This window comes from Lucilia cuprina, chromosome 2, assembly GCF_022045245.1.
Source record: "Lucilia cuprina isolate Lc7/37 chromosome 2, ASM2204524v1, whole genome shotgun sequence".
Lineage (NCBI taxonomy): Eukaryota > Metazoa > Arthropoda > Insecta > Diptera > Calliphoridae > Lucilia > Lucilia cuprina.
The window spans coordinates 17,841,444-17,861,833 of record NC_060950.1 but is presented as its reverse complement, the minus strand read 5'-3'; the positions used below and the strand labels follow the sequence as shown (position 1 = coordinate 17,861,833).

Here is a 20,390-nt window from a genome sequence, read left to right as displayed (position 1 = left end):
TTAATTACTACAATTTGTAAACAGCAGAATGGAAAACAGTATAAATTTCTCTACAAAATGAAAAGAAAAACTTGGATAATTTCATTAAATCTTTTAAACAAGTGCAACAAACGATACGAACAGTTGACTGTTATAATTGTTGTTAAAAACCTGCTGCTGCAGTTCTCTGATGATTAATGCAAAACTGCCTTTCAACTGAATATTTGTATAACCAGCCATTCATTTATCTGTATGTCGGTAGATCAGTCTGTCAGGCGGTGTGTGTCTGTTGAGCTTTTAAGAAATATTCAATATTGTACACATTCCTCCGCTTTTTTTTGCTTTCTGTAGCGTCATGTGCAATTGTAGGTTTCTTTATATTTTTCTTCGTTAGTTTCTCATTTTTGGTGTTAGTAAATGCATTTGTATCTGTTTGTATGTGCTTTTGCTATGTGTGAGTAATTGATCAGTTTTTTTTTTATTAATACGACTTTTTTTTGCTTCTTTCTTTTGTAAAGAAGATATCCAACATTTTACGAGTCCGTTGGTTTAGTTTGATGCATTATATTGGCTTCGCTTTTTATGTTTGTTGAATTGTTCATGCCTTTTATACCTCTACTTTATGGTTCTTCCTCTTTTTTATATGTTTCAAATACATATTTAAACTTTCTTTTAGTTATTTTTGTTGAGCACAAACTCATTGTTTCTGGAAACACCATTTCAATTTACTAGATTATCAGGTTCATAAATTAGGACTGAACTAGAACTGAACTGAACTAGAACTGAACTAGAACTGAACTAGAACTGAACTAGAACTAAACTAGAACTGAACTAGAACTGAACTAGAACTGAACTAGAACTGAACTAGAACTGAACTAGAACTGAACTAGAACTGAACTAGAACTGAACTAGAACTGAACTAGAACTGAACTAGAACTGAACTAGAACTGAACTAGAACTGAACTAGAACTAAAGTAGAACTTGATTAAAATTGAACTAATATTTTTGTGGAAACAGTGTAACAAGAACTATTGCTTCATTCATTGTTACGAAAGTATAATGTTGTATGTACCGCATTCTAAAGTCCATTTTCAATGCATTTTTGTAAATATTTAAGTACCCTGTAGCGTTAAAGGCTACATTTTTAGATATATTGTCCTTAGTAGGCAGTTCTGCTATTGGTCGAGAAATCTGTAGATGGTTTGAAATTAACCCTGCGATTATCTGATAACCTCCACAGTATGTGCTGTGAAGTTAAAACTAATTTTCTTACTTAGCCCCATGAACTACAGGGTATGTAAGATTTTACTAATACCGTTATTACCAAGTGCAATTTTGTTTCCTATATAGGTGATGATTTCCATCACCAATACCACAAACAAAACGGTAAAGTGCAGTTTGACCAAAAAGAAAGAAACAAGTAAAAAACAAATATAAAATTTCTCTTCATGTTGTCTGTTTAGCAAGAAACCGGTAACAGCAACATGCAATATTGTATTGTTTGCAAGTACACAATATAGACGGAGGTGAAAGAGGTAACGTTAGAGTAGTTTTCGGTTTTTATGTGTGTGTGTGTGTGTGAGGTGTAATTTAATGTTGCCAAAAAAATTGCAGCACGTTTTTGTTTTGTCGTGGCACTTCTCTAAATGCAGCAGCAACACCCCACAAGTCAGATAGACAGACAGAATTGCTAACCTGTCCATTTGGACGTCGAGGCAATCAGTCATAATTTTTGCTGTGTGTGGGTATGTATAGGTTTTGTACGTGAGAGGTGTAGATTCTTGTCATGTCACAATGGCTTTAAGGTAAAAAATATTATTTTTTATAAATAAAATAATAACAACTAAAATTAATGTTGTTTGCTATATAATTTGTTCTCGCCAATAATTTTGTTGTTGCCATTTTTTGGGGTTATGAAAACTTTTAAATTGAAACTACAAATTGATTTTAGTTTAAAGATAATTTGCATGGGAATATTCGAAACTCTTTCGTGGATATAAAATTGTTTTGTACAAATAATTTCAGTTAATCAAGCAACATTTCTATACAGACAACTTTTCTATAGAAAAAGTTTTAATTCCAAATTCCAAACATTTTTTTTATTCTTCGTCCTATTTTAAAAATGATTTTATAATCACATGAATGATATCATTAACTGATTATCAGCCACAATCGTATATAAAATCACTATTATTTTGAGGTTTTTACTACTTATTGTCCATAATTATAAATATTTTATTATTGTTGTTGGCGAGTATACATATTTGCGCTATTTTATTTAAAAAATTTTTTATAGCAATTTATTAAAAATTTTATTATATGTATGTGCGACATACATAAATGAAAACCTTTAATGATTTTTGTAAACAAATTTCATGTGTGCAACATAAAAGTTTTCAAACCGCAACGTACACTAACTACACTCAACTGCGATGACAACAATAAATAAAATACCAATCATTATAACAGTTGTTATTTTTCTGTTTTGTATAATTAAACCAAACAAATTATTAATTTAATGGAAATTAATTAAAACCATGACCAAGTGCAGAGAAAAAAAATGTATTGTTATTTTTAATCAGTAGAAAGAATCAGTCAATGAGTTTATAACGTGGGTGATTTGGTATATGGATTAATATATGGGGACAGACAAGTAAAAAAACTGTTTAATATAAACTTTTGCATACAATGTGGTATATTTTTTGTATGAAAATATTTTTAAAAATATTTTTTAAAGAACGTTTTTTAATATTTATGTATTTTTAGAAAATTAAAAAAATTTCCGTTTTTAAAGGATTATTTTTTAAACGTCTCTTTTTACCCTAGACTAGACTATAAACTAGACTATAGACTAGACTATAGACTAGACTATAGACTAGACTATAGACTAGACTATAGACTAGACTATAGACTAGACTATAGACTAGACTATAGACTAGACTATAGACTAGACTATAGACTAGACTATAGACTAGACTATAGACTAGACTATAGACTAGACTATAGACTAGACTATAGACTAGACTATAGACTAGACTTTAGACTAGACTATAGACTAGACTATAGACTATAGAGGAAATTTTTGATAAATTTCCTCTGAAGGACATTTTTGATAAATTTCCCTTTAATGACATTTTTTATAAATTCCCTCTTAAGGACATGTTTGATAAATTTCCTTTTGAAGAAATTTTTCATAAATTTCCTTTTAAAGAAATTTTACAGCTTTTTTTATGTTAATTTGTAATGAATTTTATTTTTAAACAAAACTTTTGAAAAAATCCTTTTAAGAAAAATTTAGTTTTTAAGAAATGTTTGTTAAATTTCCTTTTTAAAGAATATTGTTAATCTATTTCTTGGAAAAATTTATTGTTTGATGAGGAGTTTTCTTTTAAGGTAATATTTGATGATTTAGATTTTAAGGAAATTTTGATAAACATCCTTTTGAAAAACGTTTTTTTTTAAATTTCATATTTTTCTTTTATTTCAGGTTTCATCCAAATGTCGTCTTTTTACCATAATTTTTGAATGCAAATATAAAGTAAGTTATAAAGTTTAAGATAATTTTAAACATTAGCCATTGTTCATAGTACTCTCTTTCTTACAAGAGTTTTCGATTTAATTTTCTATTAGAGCTGCATCTATCTATCCACTCTTCATATATATTATATCACTTAAGCTTTTCCATTGATCATTTTAATACCAAGTACGAATACCTTGCAACAAACATTGTGGTGCAAAAAAATGGGTTGCAAATTACTATTCATTAAAAAAAGCAACAAAATAATGAAAAACTATAACAAGGTTTAATAAATAAATAAAATAAACAAATAATGTTGCTCCCATTTATATTGTTGTTGTATTTGCTACTGCCGTTACATTTGGTTAGCAGCCAGCAAACGAGCAGCTTTAATGCATGACGTTTCAAAAACAATAATATGCAGCACAACACATATGTTGTTGTATTCTTTGTTGCATGAGTTGAAAATGTGTAAAAAAAACAAGAAAAATGCAGAAAAAAAGTAATGTTAAGTAAGGTTATGGTTTTACAATGTCTGTACTGCTTTTTGTTGTTTGTTTGTTAAATATTACTGGCTGCAGCAGTCACTCAGTCAGTGAGACAGATAGACATAAAAACACCCATTTGTAAACATAATGAAAAGTTCAAAATCCTATGCAGCATTAATCTATGTATGCTTAAAAGTGTTTGTACACATGTGTGTGAGTGACAGTACCCTGCAGTTTGGGGAAACTGTTAAAAATTTGTAAGTTTACATATATTTTGTTTTCTTCTTTTTATTGGTGAAATAAAGACATTCTAAGGTTCAATAGAGAAAACGCGGCTTTCAATTTTATAGACTAGACTATAGACTAGACTATAGACTAGACTATAGACTAGACTATAGACTAGACTATAGACTAGACTATAGACTAGACTATAGACTAGACTATAGACTAGACTATAGACTAGACTATAGACTAGACTATAGACTAGACTATAGACTAGACTATAGACTAGACTATAGACTAGACTATAGACTAGACTATAGACTAGATTATAGACTAGACTAGACTATAGACTAGACTAGACTAGACTAGAATAGACTAGAATAGACTAGACTAGACAGTCTAGAATAAACTATATACTGTACTATAGAATAAACTATATACTGCACTATAGACTAGACTACAGACTAAACTATAGATTATACTATAGACTGCACTACAGTCTAGTCTGTGGACTAAATTATTTCCAGAAAATAATACTAAATTAAAGATGAGGTCACAAGCAGTGAATGTAGGTCGAAAAATATTATTTATTCTATAATGAGCCGATATTGAAAAAAAACTGAATTTCGTTGTTCAGTATATTACGAGTTTCTCGTAAACTAATAGTTTTGCTTTAATCTGTAACACGAAGTTTGAACTTTTTATATAATGGCGCGCCATCGGTATGCAATTTTGCGGATAATTTGTAATATGTATTACTTTTAAAATTTTTATTTTTTATAAAACTTTCTTATATATTAAAATTTTTCATACCGGTTTGCAAGATACTAACAAGATTTTTTTTTATTTTAACTGTCATAAAAATGGCAAGAGCAATGTTTATGCTGCAAATGTAATAAATGCATTGCTGCACAAACGAAAAAAACCTTAAACGTGAATATGTAAGATAAAACAAGTTTAACTTATTTTTTATATATATTTTAATTCACAAGAAAATAAAAAATCCTTTTGAGTATTACACTGAATCAAAAGAAAAAGGAATTATTTTATATTACTTTTTTTATAAATTTATGCAAGTGTTGCAAAACTGCAAATGTAGCATGTTTAAAATGAATTTAATTTCTCAAAGATGCTGTAGTTGCTTTTTATACAACTTGTTTTATTTTAGATTTATAATCTTTTGTTAAATATTTTCTCACTTGAGTCAATATCTTTGTATATTAAATTGTTGTCTTTGTTTTATCTGTTTACAAAGGGCTTCATGTGAGAAAAGGTGATTTTGCCACGTCTTGAAAGGTAAAGTCCTGCTGTCAGGAGTGAATGAAACTTGTTTTACTTTTTTTTTTTATTTTATTGGTCACAAGTTTGATGTCAATTTACTTTCAGTTGCGATATTTTGTGGTGTTGAAATTGTTGATTGTTCTTGTTACTATAAAATTAATCATAATAAAACGGACATAAAATTTCTTCATAAGAAAGATCAATAAGCTAAACATTATATTTGTCTGGATTATAATCTGTACAATATCTTAGGATATAGTCTAGTCTACAGTGAAGTCCAGTGTTTTTTCTATTGTCTAGTCCATAATCTTGCCTATAGTTTAGTCTAGTCTATACTATAGTATAGTATATAGTCTTATCTATTGTGTAGTCTATATTTAGTCTTATCTTTAGTCTAGTCTATAGTCTTATCTGTAGTATAGTCTATTGTCTAGACTACAATCTAGTTTACAGTCTAGTGTACAGTGTAGTCTACTTTATATACTATTGTTTGGTCTATTTTCTACTCTATAAGTAAGTCTAGTCTATGGTCTAATTTATAGCCTAGTCTAGAGTGCAGTCTATAGTTCATTCTATAGTCTATTCTGGACTATAGTCTGGTCTTTAGTCTAGTCTATAGTCTAGTCTATAGACTTGTCTATAGTCTAGTCTATAGTCTAGTCTATAGTCTAGTCTATAGTCTAGTCTATAGTCTAGTCTATAGTCTAGTCTATAAACTAGACTATAGACTAGACTATAGACTAGACTATAGACTAGACTATAGACTAGACTATAGACTAGACTATAGACTAGACTATAGACTAGACTATAGACTAGACTATAGACTAGACTATAGACTAGACTATAGACTAGACTATAGACTAGACTATAGACTAGACTATAGACTAGACTATAGACTAGACTATAGACTAGACTATAGACTAGACTAGACTAGACTAGACTGTAGACTAGACTATAGACTAGACTATAGACTAGACTATAGACTAGACTATAGACTAGACTATAGACTAGACTATAGACTAGACTATAGACTAGACTATAGACTAGACTATAGACTAGACTATAGACTAGACTATAGACTAGACTATAGACTAGACTATAGACTAGACTATAGACTAGACTATAGACTAGACTATAGACTAGACTATAGACTAGACTATAGACTAGACTATAGACTAGACTATAGACTAGACTATAGACTAGACTATAGACTAGACTATAGACTAGACTATAGACTAGACTATAGACTAGACTATAGACTAGACTATAGACTAGACTATAGACTAGACTATAGACTAGACTATAGACTAGACTATAGACTAGACTATAGACTAGACTATAGACTAGACTATAGACTAGACTATAGACTAGACTATAGACTAGACTATAGACTAGACTATAGACTAGACTATAGACTAGACTATAGACTAGACTATAGACTAGACTATAGACTAGACTATAGACTAGACTATAGACTAGACTATAGACTAGACTATAGACTAGACTATAGACTAGACTATAGACTAGACTATAGACTAGATTATAGACTAGACTAGACTATAGACTAGACTAGACTAGACTAGAATAGACTAGAATAGACTAGACTAGACAGTCTAGAATAAACTATATACTGTACTATAGAATAAACTATATACTGCACTATAGACTAGACTACAGACTAAACTATAGATTATACTATAGACTGCACTACAGTCTAGTCTGTGGACTAAATTATTTCCAGAAATAATACTAAATTAAAGATGAGGTCACAAGCAGTGAATGTAGGTCGAAAAATATTATTTATATTCTATAATGAGCCGATATTGAAAAAAAACTGAATTTCGTTGTTCAGTATATTACGAGTTTCTCGTAAACTAATAGTTTTGCTTTAATCTGTAACACGAAGTTTGAACTTTTTATATAATGGCGCGCCATCGGTATGCAATTTTGCGGATAATTTGTAATATGTATTACTTTTAAAATTTTTATTTTTTATAAAACTTTCTTATATATTAAAATTTTTCATACCGGTTTGCAAGATACTAACAAGATTTTTTTTTATTTTAACTGTCATAAAAATGGCAAGAGCAATGTTTATGCTGCAAATGTAATAAATGCATTGCTGCACAAACGAAAAAAACCTTAAACGTGAATATGTAAGATAAAACAAGTTTAACTTATTTTTTATATATATTTTAATTTCACAAGAAAATAAAAAATCCTTTTGAGTATTACACTGAATCAAAAGAAAAAGGAATTATTTTATATTACTTTTTTTATAAATTTATGCAAGTGTTGCAAAACTGCAAATGTAGCATGTTTAAAATGAATTTAATTTCTCAAAGATGCTGTAGTTGCTTTTTATACAACTGTTTTATTTTTTAGATTTATAATCTTTTGTTAAATATTTTCTCACTTGAGTCAATATCTTTGTATATTAAATTGTTGTCTTTGTTTTATCTGTTTACAAAGGGCTTCATGTGAGAAAAGGTGATTTTGCCACGTCTTGAAAGGTAAAGTCCTGCTGTCAGGAGTGAATGAAACTTGTTTTACTTTTTTTTTTTATTTTATTGGTCACAAGTTTGATGTCAATTTACTTTCAGTTGCGATATTTTGTGGTGTTGAAATTGTTGATTGTTCTTGTTACTATAAAATTAATCATAATAAAACGGACATAAAATTCTTCATAAGAAAGATCAATAAGCTAAACATTATATTTGTCTGGATTATAATCTGTACAATATCTTAGGATATAGTCTAGTCTACAGTGAAGTCCAGTGTTTTTTCTATTGTCTAGTCCATAATCTTGCCTATAGTTTAGTCTAGTCTATACTATAGTATAGTATATAGTCTTATCTATTGTGTAGTCTATATTTAGTCTTATCTTTAGTCTAGTCTATAGTCTTATCTGTAGTATAGTCTATTGTCTAGACTACAATCTAGTTTACAGTCTAGTGTACAGTGTAGTCTACTTTATATACTATTGTTTGGTCTATTTTCTACTCTATAAGTAAGTCTAGTCTATGGTCTAATTTATAGCCTAGTCTAGAGTGCAGTCTATAGTTCATTCTATAGTCTATTCTGGACTATAGTCTGGTCTTTAGTCTAGTCTATAGTCTAGTCTATAGACTTGTCTATAGTCTAGTCTATAGTCTAGTCTATAGTCTAGTCTATAGTCTAGTCTATAGTCTAGTCTATAGTCTAGTCTATAGTCTAGTCTATAGTCTAGTCTATAGTCTAGTCTATAGTCTAGTCTATAGTCTAGTCTATAGTCTAGTCTATAGTCTAGTCTATAGTCTAGTCTATAGTCTAGTCTATAGTCTAGTCTATAGTCTAGTCTATAAACCAGTCTATAGTCTAGTCTATAGTCTAGTCTATAGTCTAGTCTATAAACTAGTCTATAGTCTAGTCTATAGTCTAGTCTATAGTCTAGTCTATAGTCTAGTCTATAGTCTAGTCTATAGTCTAGTCTATAGTCTAGTCTATAGTCTAGTCTATAGTCTAGTCTATAGTCTAGTCTATAGTCTAGTCTATAGTCTAGTCTATAGTCTAGTCTATAGTCTAGTCTATAGTCTAGTCTATAGTCTAGTCTATAGTCTAGTCTATAGTCTAGTCTATAGTCTAGTCTATAGTCTAGTCTATAGTCTAGTCTATAGTCTAGTCTATAGTCTAGTCTATAGTCTAGTCTATAGTCTAGTCTAATATGTAGTCTAGTCCATAGTCTAGTGTATAGTATAGTCTATATTCCAGTCTTTAGTCTAGTCTAGTCTATTGTCTAGCTTATGGTTTAGTCTATAGTATACAGTCTATAGTCCAGCCTATAGACGGAAGTTTTGTCTGAAGCATTGTTCTTAATTCTGACTTGTTGGTTGGTCCTTGATGCAGAATCTTCTTGAGAAAATTTCAATTAACTTATCTAAGTTATTATGTTGTTCCAGCTACATATACAATTTCTAATAGGAGTGTCTTTTATTAAACAATATAAATATTTAACATTCTTAAGCGTTTTATTTTCGCTTACATTTTTACACTAAATATTTTATTTTTTTTTTTAATTTATGCCACATGTGTTTTTAATATCAACAAATTGTTTTTTTTTTTTGTTTGTACTAGTATTTCTTTTCTTTTGTTTTGTTGTTGTTGCTGTCATTCATTCTATTGTATTATTGCTTTTATTGTAATTTGTTTAGTAGCAAATCCGTTAGGTTTTATCAAGAGCAGTATTCCTAGATTCTTTCTTCAAAAGGCTTGGGCTCCCTGTCAACGATCACTATCGCAGTTGAAAAGATAAAGAGAAGAAGAAAACTGTCTACCATCTCCTCTGTGAATGCCCAACTATGGTTAGGAGAAACCGCTTCCTTGGCAGTTACATCATATCTAACCTTGCTGAGATATCTGGATCTACGCTTAATGATATCCTCAGATTTATAACAGCTACAGGCTGGATGTAATACCATAAATACTACATCTGGCAAATGTTGTAGTTCTCTCTACTTGACAGTTCGCATGCAGTGATCCACCACGTAAGTCATCCAACCAAACCACGTAAGTCAACCAGTCCAAACCATTGACTATACCGTAGGGTATACTTTGCTCCAGAATATAGTGAAATCCATATTATAATCCAGACTTAGGAGTAATCTGAATATAATTCATACCATATACTAAACACTAGTTCAGACTATAGTCCAGACTTTAGAATAAAATAATAGTAAAAGTTGATATTTTATTATATCAAATGTATATCGGAATTGATGACTTTGAAATCTTAAAATATCCGGTTAAATTCCTATGTACATTACAAACATATGAATATATTCTACGCTTGCAAATTCCACTAAGTGGTATATTGTTACACACACACATATGTGCACATATCCATTTATCCGCATTTTCTAACTATATCGATTTCTTACACGTTTCTTTTTATTTCATTGAAAACTAAATGAAAAAAAACTGTAAAACTAACAAGCATTTAATTAATTAAATAATTTTTTACTTATGTATATTTCTATTTCGTATAGTTTTTGCGTCATTTTGTCTGTAGTTTGCTATGAACCAAGAGCAATTTATGCAAATATTGAAACGCAATTTTATTTCATTATAAACAAATTACAATAAAAGCAATAATACAATAGAATGAATGACAGCAACAACAACAAAACAAAAGAAAAGAAATACTAGTACAAACAAAAAAAAAAAACAATTTGTTGATATTAAAAACACATGTGGCATAAATTAAAAAAAAAATAAAAATATTTAGTGTAAAAATGTAAGCGAAAATAAAACGCTTAAGAATGTTAAATATTTATATTGTTTAATAAAAGACACTCCTATTAGAAATTGTATATGTAGCTGGAACAACATAATAACTTAGATAAGTTAATTGAAATTTTCTCAAGAAGATTCTGCATCAAGGACCAACCAACAAGTCAGAATTAAGAACAATGCTTCAGACAAAACTTCCGTCTATAGGCTGGACTATAGACTGTATACTATAGACTAAACCATAAGCTAGACAATAGACTAGACTAGACTAAAGACTGGAATATAGACTATACTATACACTAGACTATGGACTAGACTACATATTAGACTAGACTATAGACTAGACTATAGACTAGACTATAGACTAGACTATAGACTAGACTATAGACTAGACTATAGACTAGACTATAGACTAGACTATAGACTAGACTATAGGCTAGACTAGTCTAGTCTATAGTCTAGTCTATAGACTAGAATATAGACTAGACTATTGAGTATAGGTTATAATCTTGAAAATAGCCTATTATATTATCTGAACTATAGTCTAAGCTATAGAGTGGTCTATAGTCTGATTTATAGACTATATAGACCAAAGTCAAGAACATACAACCCGTACAACTTTTTTTAGGTAAAATGTAGATTAAACTAATATAAAAGTTTCAAAAATTATAAAAAATCTTAAAATATATAATTTTTTCACTATGACGTTGCAAATAGTTTGGATATTCCAGTAGAAAAGCAAATTACTTTCAAATATACAATATTATCATAGATTTCAAAGAAAGAAATATATATGTACATACATATGTATATGTATAAAATCCCAGCAACAACAAAATCAAATTATAGTAAAACTGCATAAAAACATTCCAATCTAAAAAAATCCAATACCTTTACTTTGCAACTCAAACTCATGCTATCACAAACACTTGACACCAACACAGTGATAGTAAATAAAATCACTTATACTCAAATTAAAAGGGGAAATGAGTGGGATATTTGGAAAAAAATTAAAATTGATGCAATATTATATACATATGTATAATAAAAGTACTAAGTTTTGCACTAGTACAAGTACATAAAGTACTTTATTTATAAAATTTTAAATAGTATTTGTCACAAAAGAGAATATGATGCTGCACTTTCTCTCTCTCAAGTTTACTCTTTCTTTGTCTCTTTTTTTAGTTATCTTTTAAAAAACAAAACTCTTAAATAAAACTTTGCAAAATTACGTATGAGTATTTGTATTTCTGTTTTGATTTAAATATATATTTTTTTATCAATATATACATTGAATTGCTGTATATTAGTAAAAGAGTAAAAGAGAGAGTGGTGTGTAAGAGAGTGTATATGATTCTGTCATTTCCCATTTGATTGTGTTTGTATTGTTGTTTTATTATTTTCATGTTCTGTTTGTGGTTCTTCTTCATCGTGTTTCCATAGCGGGGTTTACATTTTATGTCATTGACCTTTGAAATTGCATCTTGGTTTGTTGTTCATCATCATCATCACAATGGTGATGATAATATTGCTGACGATGATGATGAAAGCCATGATGAAGCACACAAAAAAAGGAAATATTTTTTTACTCATTTTGTATGAGTGTATTTTTAGATATTTGTAGGAATTTGATTTTATTTGTTTTTACTCTATGGTGATAAAATGTGTATTGGGTTTGAAATAAATATGGCAACACGATTTTCAAAACTTTAATTTACTGTTTTGTGGCAACAGCGAAAAAATATGCTTATTTAAAATCAATTAAATTCTATATTCCACTAACAATCCTTAGTAGAATCCTGACCATGTAAACTCGCACTCACACTTCTTAGGGGATTGGGGGAACACTGCCAAGAGCAGTTTAGCGAAACACTCTCGACTGACTACTTAGCCTATCACTAACGCTTAGACTACCCAGTGGATACACAGATGACTAGATCTTTTAAAATGTGCTTGTTCTACAAGGAAGTCAATCGTCACTTCACTGATTTAGAAGAGACAGTCAGAGACTTTGGACTAGATTAAATAAATGTCAATAAACCTTTTTGCTTAAGTTTGTTTTTAAGTGACCACTCTTTAGATTACTTAGGGGTCGTAAAGTGACGATTGTCTGCGCTTTCTCTTAGAAAGACGACACTAAAGTGATGACAGCTTTTACTCTCTTAACATTCTTAACGGACGATGAATTAGAACCAACCAGGTGATAAGACGTTTAGTTTAGGTTCGATTATCACGATGTGTTCGATGCAGCTGTATGTACTTGACTCCAAGTTAGTCCCGAAAAAAGAAAGATAAGAAAAGAGAGAAAGGGAAATATAAAAGATAATGGGTGAGGGAACCGTTGAGCAGTCGAAATAGATTTAATTTTCATGGAAAAAAACGTGACTGTAAAGATTAAGTCCTGATTAGTGGGACTTCAAAGTCCAGAACCATTTCGAGGAATTAATAACGTCAAAACAGTCAGATCAATCGACTTAGAATTCTCTTATATTTATATAAAAATATTTCAAGAGTTCCTGCATAATTTGAGGATGAATGTAGAATCTGCATTTTAAACCTATTTGTGAAGTGCAGACTTCTTGTCGTATAGAAATTTAGTTGATCTAAGCAACAGATTCCAGCAGTTTGCTGTTTCGCTTAAGCACGATTTCCGATATCTCAAAGTTCAAGATAATTTTCTTTCCCGGAATAAAATGCGGGTGCAACTGGTGTTGGCGTATGACGTATGCACCAACGTGTTCTATAAATGTCAATTCTTTCACTATCTCTAACAATATCTGTTCATTTACATATGGAAATGAAATTCAATCAGGATCTAATCGACTGTGAGTGCGAGTTACACTTTTTACAGAATTATTGTATTTCCTTTGGATTAACATTCAGTCGCCAGACATCCTTTGCCTTCTGTAAAGGTTCTCACAAGGTCTCTTTCAATAGACCTGCTTAGCGCTTGGGGTAGTGATTTTGTCTCCATTAGCATAGGCACAAAATCCTTCATCGGTTATGGAGTAAGGGCAATAAAATTCAACCCTGTGATAGTTATATCGTATAACTCGCAGGTTTTCGACCTTCGTAATGTAGTTCTAGTCCGCTCAACCCGAATCTGCGAGTAATATTACTAGAGTTTAATTTTCTAAACAATTTTTGATGTTAAAGAAAAATTGTGTGAAGAGTCTACTCAAGATTCCTTATCTTCCCTGTTACCAGGTACTATTTTCATACAGACTGCACTTTCGAAGAGTCCAACTATTTGCGTTTTTAAATTGGCTTCTTCTTCTTTCGAACGAGTTACAGAGTAATCCCACTGTTCTAAACGTTTCCTTAGTAAGGTATCTATCGTAGTCTAATTAATATTCGTTTTATTTGATGTTGTCGGTGTAGTGTTAGTCCAATTCTTATACTTTTTCACTTATTCCACTAACTCCCCCGGGGCACTTTAGCTTGATGATAGTCTAGATATTGGTGTTATTGCAATCTGGGAAAAGTGGTGATACCAATACTTTTATCCTGGACTTTTCCGTGAAATGACTTGACCTGTGGTCGAACTAGAGAGACTTAGATTCTGGCACCAAAGGATATGGTGCAGAGTTTCGGGGCTTATCTTGTTTCGATTATTGGAGGGATCCTTTCATTGTGCCCGTGGTTTAAACCGGAATAATTATGTTGGTAAAAATACTGACATACGGTAAACTCTATAGTTCAGACTAAGTTTGGTGCTGTTGGCGAAACAACAGATACGTAGCATAAGAGGGACTGAAGGACTATGCGTTACAAATGAAGTAGTGTCAAGTGCAAGTGTAATGTATACGCGATGGATGAAGGATTATGCAGGCCTCACATATGTGTACAGATGAGCGTCAAAAACTTGATATGATGTAAAAATTCCAAGGACATATAAGGATTCTACAATCCTTCAGAAAAGGAAAAATATCGGGATTTAAACTTTTTTAATTGTTTGTTTTTGTTGCAAAAAAATATTAAAACTTTTACCGAAAAAGAAATCCATAAGATCAAAAATATAAAAATCAATTGTTTTTACTCCTTTATTAGTTTTTTTTATTATTTTTTTTAATTTTTATTTTTAATTTTTATTAAATTCATCACCAAAACGCCCTTTTGCAACCTCATTGTATGACTTTGTCAAAGGTTTTTGCGCTTTATATTTCGTTTATTAAAATTAGTTCTTTGGTTTTCACTTCCTTTGACTTTAACAGCAACAATCAGTTTATTTATTTTTTTGTTCTTTTATAATTTTGTTTTATATTTTATTTTGTTGTTGTTTATCATATCTTCTGGTTTAAATTTAATTGTGTTGCATGTTTCAAGTCCCAGTGTGCATCCTCCTCTGCTCTCTGTCTTTCTACGTGTTTGTGTGTTTGTTCTGACTTCTTTTGTTAATCGTATCAGTTTTTCTTCTTTCCGATTTTTCAGTAAAAATATTTTTGTTCTTCTTGTTGTTGTCATTGTTTGTAGAATCTTCTTTTTTTTGGAATTCAGTTGGGTGTTGAGTTATTTATGTTTCTTGATTTTTAATTTATGAAATTCGCGTGCATCTTATTATTAATTCTGATTTCTTTCGTTTTTTTTTGTTTTATTTCTGGATGCTTTTGTGTCTTTTGCGATTTTTGGTTTCTGCATCGAGGGGGAAAAAAAGATCATAAATTTTCAAAGTTTTTGTTTCATATTATAAGTTTATTTTTTTATCAAGTATTGATGAAAAAAGGGGTTGATTGTCGTCATTGCGAAAGAAAAATTAAATAAGGAATTAAAAGCAGTAGGAAAAAAATTATATATTTAAAATCGGTTCAAATATACGTTATTTATTTCTTCTATTTGAAGACTCTAGAAATTATTTATATTTGATCAAAATCACAAATCTTAATTATTGCAAAATTACAATATCTATTTTAAAACTATCCAAATTTTTAAAAAAAATACTATTTTAAAACTCAAGTTTAACTTATAACGATTTCTCATTCTATTTATATTTCCACATTTACCAACACGTGTAAATTTTGCTATTGTGGTCATGGTTTGATTCATTTATTTAACCCTTTTTTTAATTATTTATGTTTATAAGTAAAAATAGGTCAAAAGACTTTAAATGAAATGAGTAAATTAACAATAATTAAAATAAATAAGAAAAATTATGTGGTTCATTTGTTATCAGTAAAATGACAAAAACAAAATAAATAATAATATTATTATTCACAACATATCACCTTAAAATGTTTCAAGAGAAATATAAATTTTGCAAAAGAAAATAAATCATGATAAGAACATTTTTTCGAGATTAGAAAATATGACTAAATAGCATTAAGAACACACATCTGTTGACTGTTACGCTATACCCTACACCAGACATAAGAAATTCAGTGCTAATGTACATCGTTTTGTATATTTTTATAAATTATATAAACTTTGCTTTTAATAGACTACATAGTCATAGACTGGATAATAGATTTGTCAAGCGAATAATCAATAGATTAACCAATTGACTAGAAAGTATACTTTTCAAAAGACTAGTTAATAAAATAGTTATTAAACGAAAAGACCATATACTAGTCAATAGAATAATTAACAGACCGGGTCATCTATTAGTTCGTAAACTAGTCAATCGAATAGTCAATAGAATAATCAATACAATAGTTCATAGCATGACCAATAGACCAGTTAATTGTCAATAGACTAGATAATATACTAGTCTGTAGATTAGTTAAAAAAGTAGTCCATAGACTAGTCAATACAATAATCAATACAATAGTTATTATAATGACCAATAAACCAGTTAATCATCAATAGAATAGTCAATTGACTAGACAATAGAGTAGTAGATTATTCAATAGAATAACCAGTAGACTAGTCGATAGAATAGTCAATGGAATAGCCAAAATACGTGCTAATCGATTAGTTAGTAGACTAGTCAAGAGAATGAAAGATAGACAAGTTAAGCGTGGCCAATCCAGTTAATAGAATAGTAAATAGACTAGTAAATAGACTAGTAAATAGACTAGTAAATAGACTAGTAATTAGACTATTAAATGGAATAGGCAATATTCCATAGACTAGTTATACGACTAATCCATATAATAGTCCATGGATTAGTTAAATGACTAATCCATTGGCTAGTCAATAGAGTAGTGATTAGGCTAGCCAATTGACAATCCAACAGACTTATCATTGGACTAGTTAATGCACTAGTCAATAAACTAGTCAATAAAGTAGTCAAAAGAATAGACAATTGAATAGTCAATGGACTGGTCAATATACTAGTCAATAGACAATTTAATCGACTTGTCAATATGCTTGTCAATAGAATGAGTAATATAATTAATAGAATATTTAATCGACTAAAATAGTTATTCTAACTATCACTATCACACTAACTATAACTATCTGAGTCATAATAGCACTGCAAGAACCGATAAAACTTGATTTTACATAAATAAGCCTAGTGTTAACTTTTGATCGGATGACCGGACTTCATTTGACCCTAATAACTCTTATACGAAGTCACCTTTAAAAATACTTTTAGAATTAGATTGATAAAATATTATATTTGAGCTGATCAACGTCTGTGTGTTTGTCTCCTTGTCTGTTTGTCTTAATGTCTGCCAGTCTGTTTGTTTGTCTGTCTGTCTGTCTGTCTGACTAACTAACTAACTAACTAACTAACTAACTAACTAACTAACTAACTAACTAACTAACTAACTAACTAACTAACTAACTAACTAACTAACTAACTAACTAACTAACTAACTAACTAACTAACTAACTAACTAACTAACTAACTAACTAACTAACTAACTAACTAACTAACTAACTAACTAACTAACTAACTAAATAACTGAATAACTAACTAACTAACTAACTAACTAACTAACTAACTAACTAACTAACTAACTAACTAACTAACTAACTAACTAACTTAACTAACTAACTAACTAACTAACTAACTAACTAACTAACTAACTAACTAACTAACTAACTAACTAACTAACTTACTAACTAACTAACTAACTAAAAACTAACTAACTAACTAACTAACTAACTAACTAACTAACTAACTAACTAACTAACTAACTAACTAACTAACTAACTAACTAACTAACTAACTAACTAACTAACTAACTAACTAACTAACTAACTAACTAACTAACTACTAACTAACTAACTACTAACTAACTAACTAACTAACTAACTAACTAACTAACTAACAACTAACTAACTAACTAACTAACTAACTAACTAACTAACTAACTAACTAACTAACTAACTAACTAACTACTATCTATCTATCTATCTATCTATCTAACTATCTAATATTATCTATCTATCTATCTATCTATCTATCTATCTATCTATCTATCTATCTATCTATCTATCTATCTATCTATCTATCTATCTAGCTATCTATCTATCTATCTATCTATCTATCTATCTATCTATCTATCTAACTATCTATCTATCTATCTATCTATCTATCTATCTATCTATCTATCTATCTATCTATCTATCTATCTATCTATCTATCTATCTATCTATCTATCTATCTATCTATCTATCTATCTATCTATCTATCTATCTATCTATCTATCTATCCATCTATCTATCTATCTATATCTATCTATCTATCTATCTATCTATCTATCTATCTAGCTATCTATCTATCTATCTATCTATCTATCTATCTATCTATCTATCTATCTATCTATCTATCTATCTATCTATCTATCTATCTATCTATCTATCTATCTATCTATCTATCTATCTATCTATCTATCTATCTATCTATCTATCTACTATCTATCTATCTATCTATCTATCTATCTATCTATCTATCTATCTATCTATCTATCTATCTATCTATCTATCTATCTATCTATCTATCTATCTATCTATCTATCTATCTATCTATCTACCAGCTGTCTGCTTGTCTATCTATCTGTCCGTCTGTCTGTCTCAGACGATTATGTACGATTATGTTTGTTAAGAATTTTAATTGTAAACTTCCTACTAATGTTCAAATCCGTATAAAAACTTTTATATTGAGATTATTTAAAAAATTCTTTAAATTCTTTAACCAAAAATTATCATTAAATTTAATTCCCACTTCAACAAAAGATATTAGTAAACACACTTTGCACACACTTTTTTATCTAAAAGATTATAAAATGCTTATATTATTTGCCAACAAAAAGATATCTTTTCAAAAATGATACACATTTCCAAAATTATACACATTCACATCAAAAAATCTTTAGTTTTCCCCTTTCGGAACTTATCGTTGTTGTTTTTACCAATAAGACAAAAAAAATATACAAAATAAAATAACATTTTACTAGTTGTTGGCCAATACTTCTACAAGTACATAGAGGTACTTGCAACAATGTGTATTCTTCAGAATTTATAACAGTAATTTTTTTGTTTTCTGTTTGTTTATTTTTCAAAATTTTGTGCTTTAAAACTCTTTTTATATTTCGTTATTTTATTCCACCAGCATGTAACAGCAACAATAACAACAATGTTAGAGTATGTTTGGAAAAAAGGGCTCGTTCAAAGGGTCCACATAAAACTCGTACCAATAGCTTTATTTATACTTACATACATACATATATGCAAGGAGTATTTGGAAGTACAGAAGTAGATTAAAAAAAATATATTTTGATATTTTTTTCACTTCTTTTTTCACATTCTCTTGTAGTCAAACAAAAGTTGAATGAACGATTTTAAAACATTGTATTCACAAAATTCTGAAATTGTGAAAAGGGATTTAAAAGCAACAACAACAATAACAACGAAAAACTTATGTATTGTAACGAACAAAAAAATATATAAGGAAAAAATCATTATTAAATGTAATGAAATCCGGTAGAAAAAAGGCAATCAAATGGTGATATTTTTTGGAAAGGGACTTTTAAAATATTATTCTTTAAGGTATAAGTTTTGCAGTTGCTCTTTAAGTATGTTAAATTATAAGTTGAAAAGGTGTGATTTTGTAAAATTTTAGTACAAATATATTGTTATGCTAACAATAGAATTTTACAATATAAAGTAGTGCTCTTTACAAAGTCATATTATTTTCTAGTTATAATTATACGTAAGGCCTTTTAGAAAATATTTTTTTTATCAACAATTTTATCGAAATTAAGGAAAATTTAAAAAGTGTATTAATAGGAATAATAAAACTTTAGGCAAAATTCTAGTTATAATAGACTAGTCAATATTATAGTCAGTAGACTAATCAATATCATAGTCGGCAGATAAGTCAATAAAATACTAATATACTAGAATATAGTTAATAGAATGTCTAGACAGAATCGTCATTAGATTAGTTCATACACTTGTCAGTAAACTAGTCACTAGAATAGTCAGTAGAGTAGACAATCGAATAGTCAAAAGAATAGACAATAGACTTATCAATAGAATAGTCGAAAGACTAGTCAATAGGCTTCTTAATAGAATAGTCAAAAGACTAGTCAATAGAGTAGTCATTGGATTAGTTAAAGGAATAGTCAATAGGCTGATCAATAGACTAGGTAATCGACCAGTAGGTAGTTAGTTAGTTGGGTAGTTAGTTAGGAAGTTAGTTAGTTAATTAGTTATTTAGTTAGTTAGTTATTTAGATAATTAAT

At 29.2% G+C, this 20,390-nt stretch overlaps 1 long non-coding RNA gene across 3 annotated transcripts in view; it reads left to right on the top strand.

The window, feature by feature from the left end:
* Positions 1-20,390, top strand: part of LOC111687850 — an 89,444-nt gene that overhangs the window by 49,539 nt on the left and 19,515 nt on the right. For all 3 annotated transcript variants that reach the window (XR_006940659.1, XR_006940658.1, XR_006940657.1), the window contains exon 3: positions 3,467-3,517. This is a non-coding gene — a long non-coding RNA (uncharacterized LOC111687850). The remainder of the gene's footprint in view (positions 1-3,466; positions 3,518-20,390) is intronic.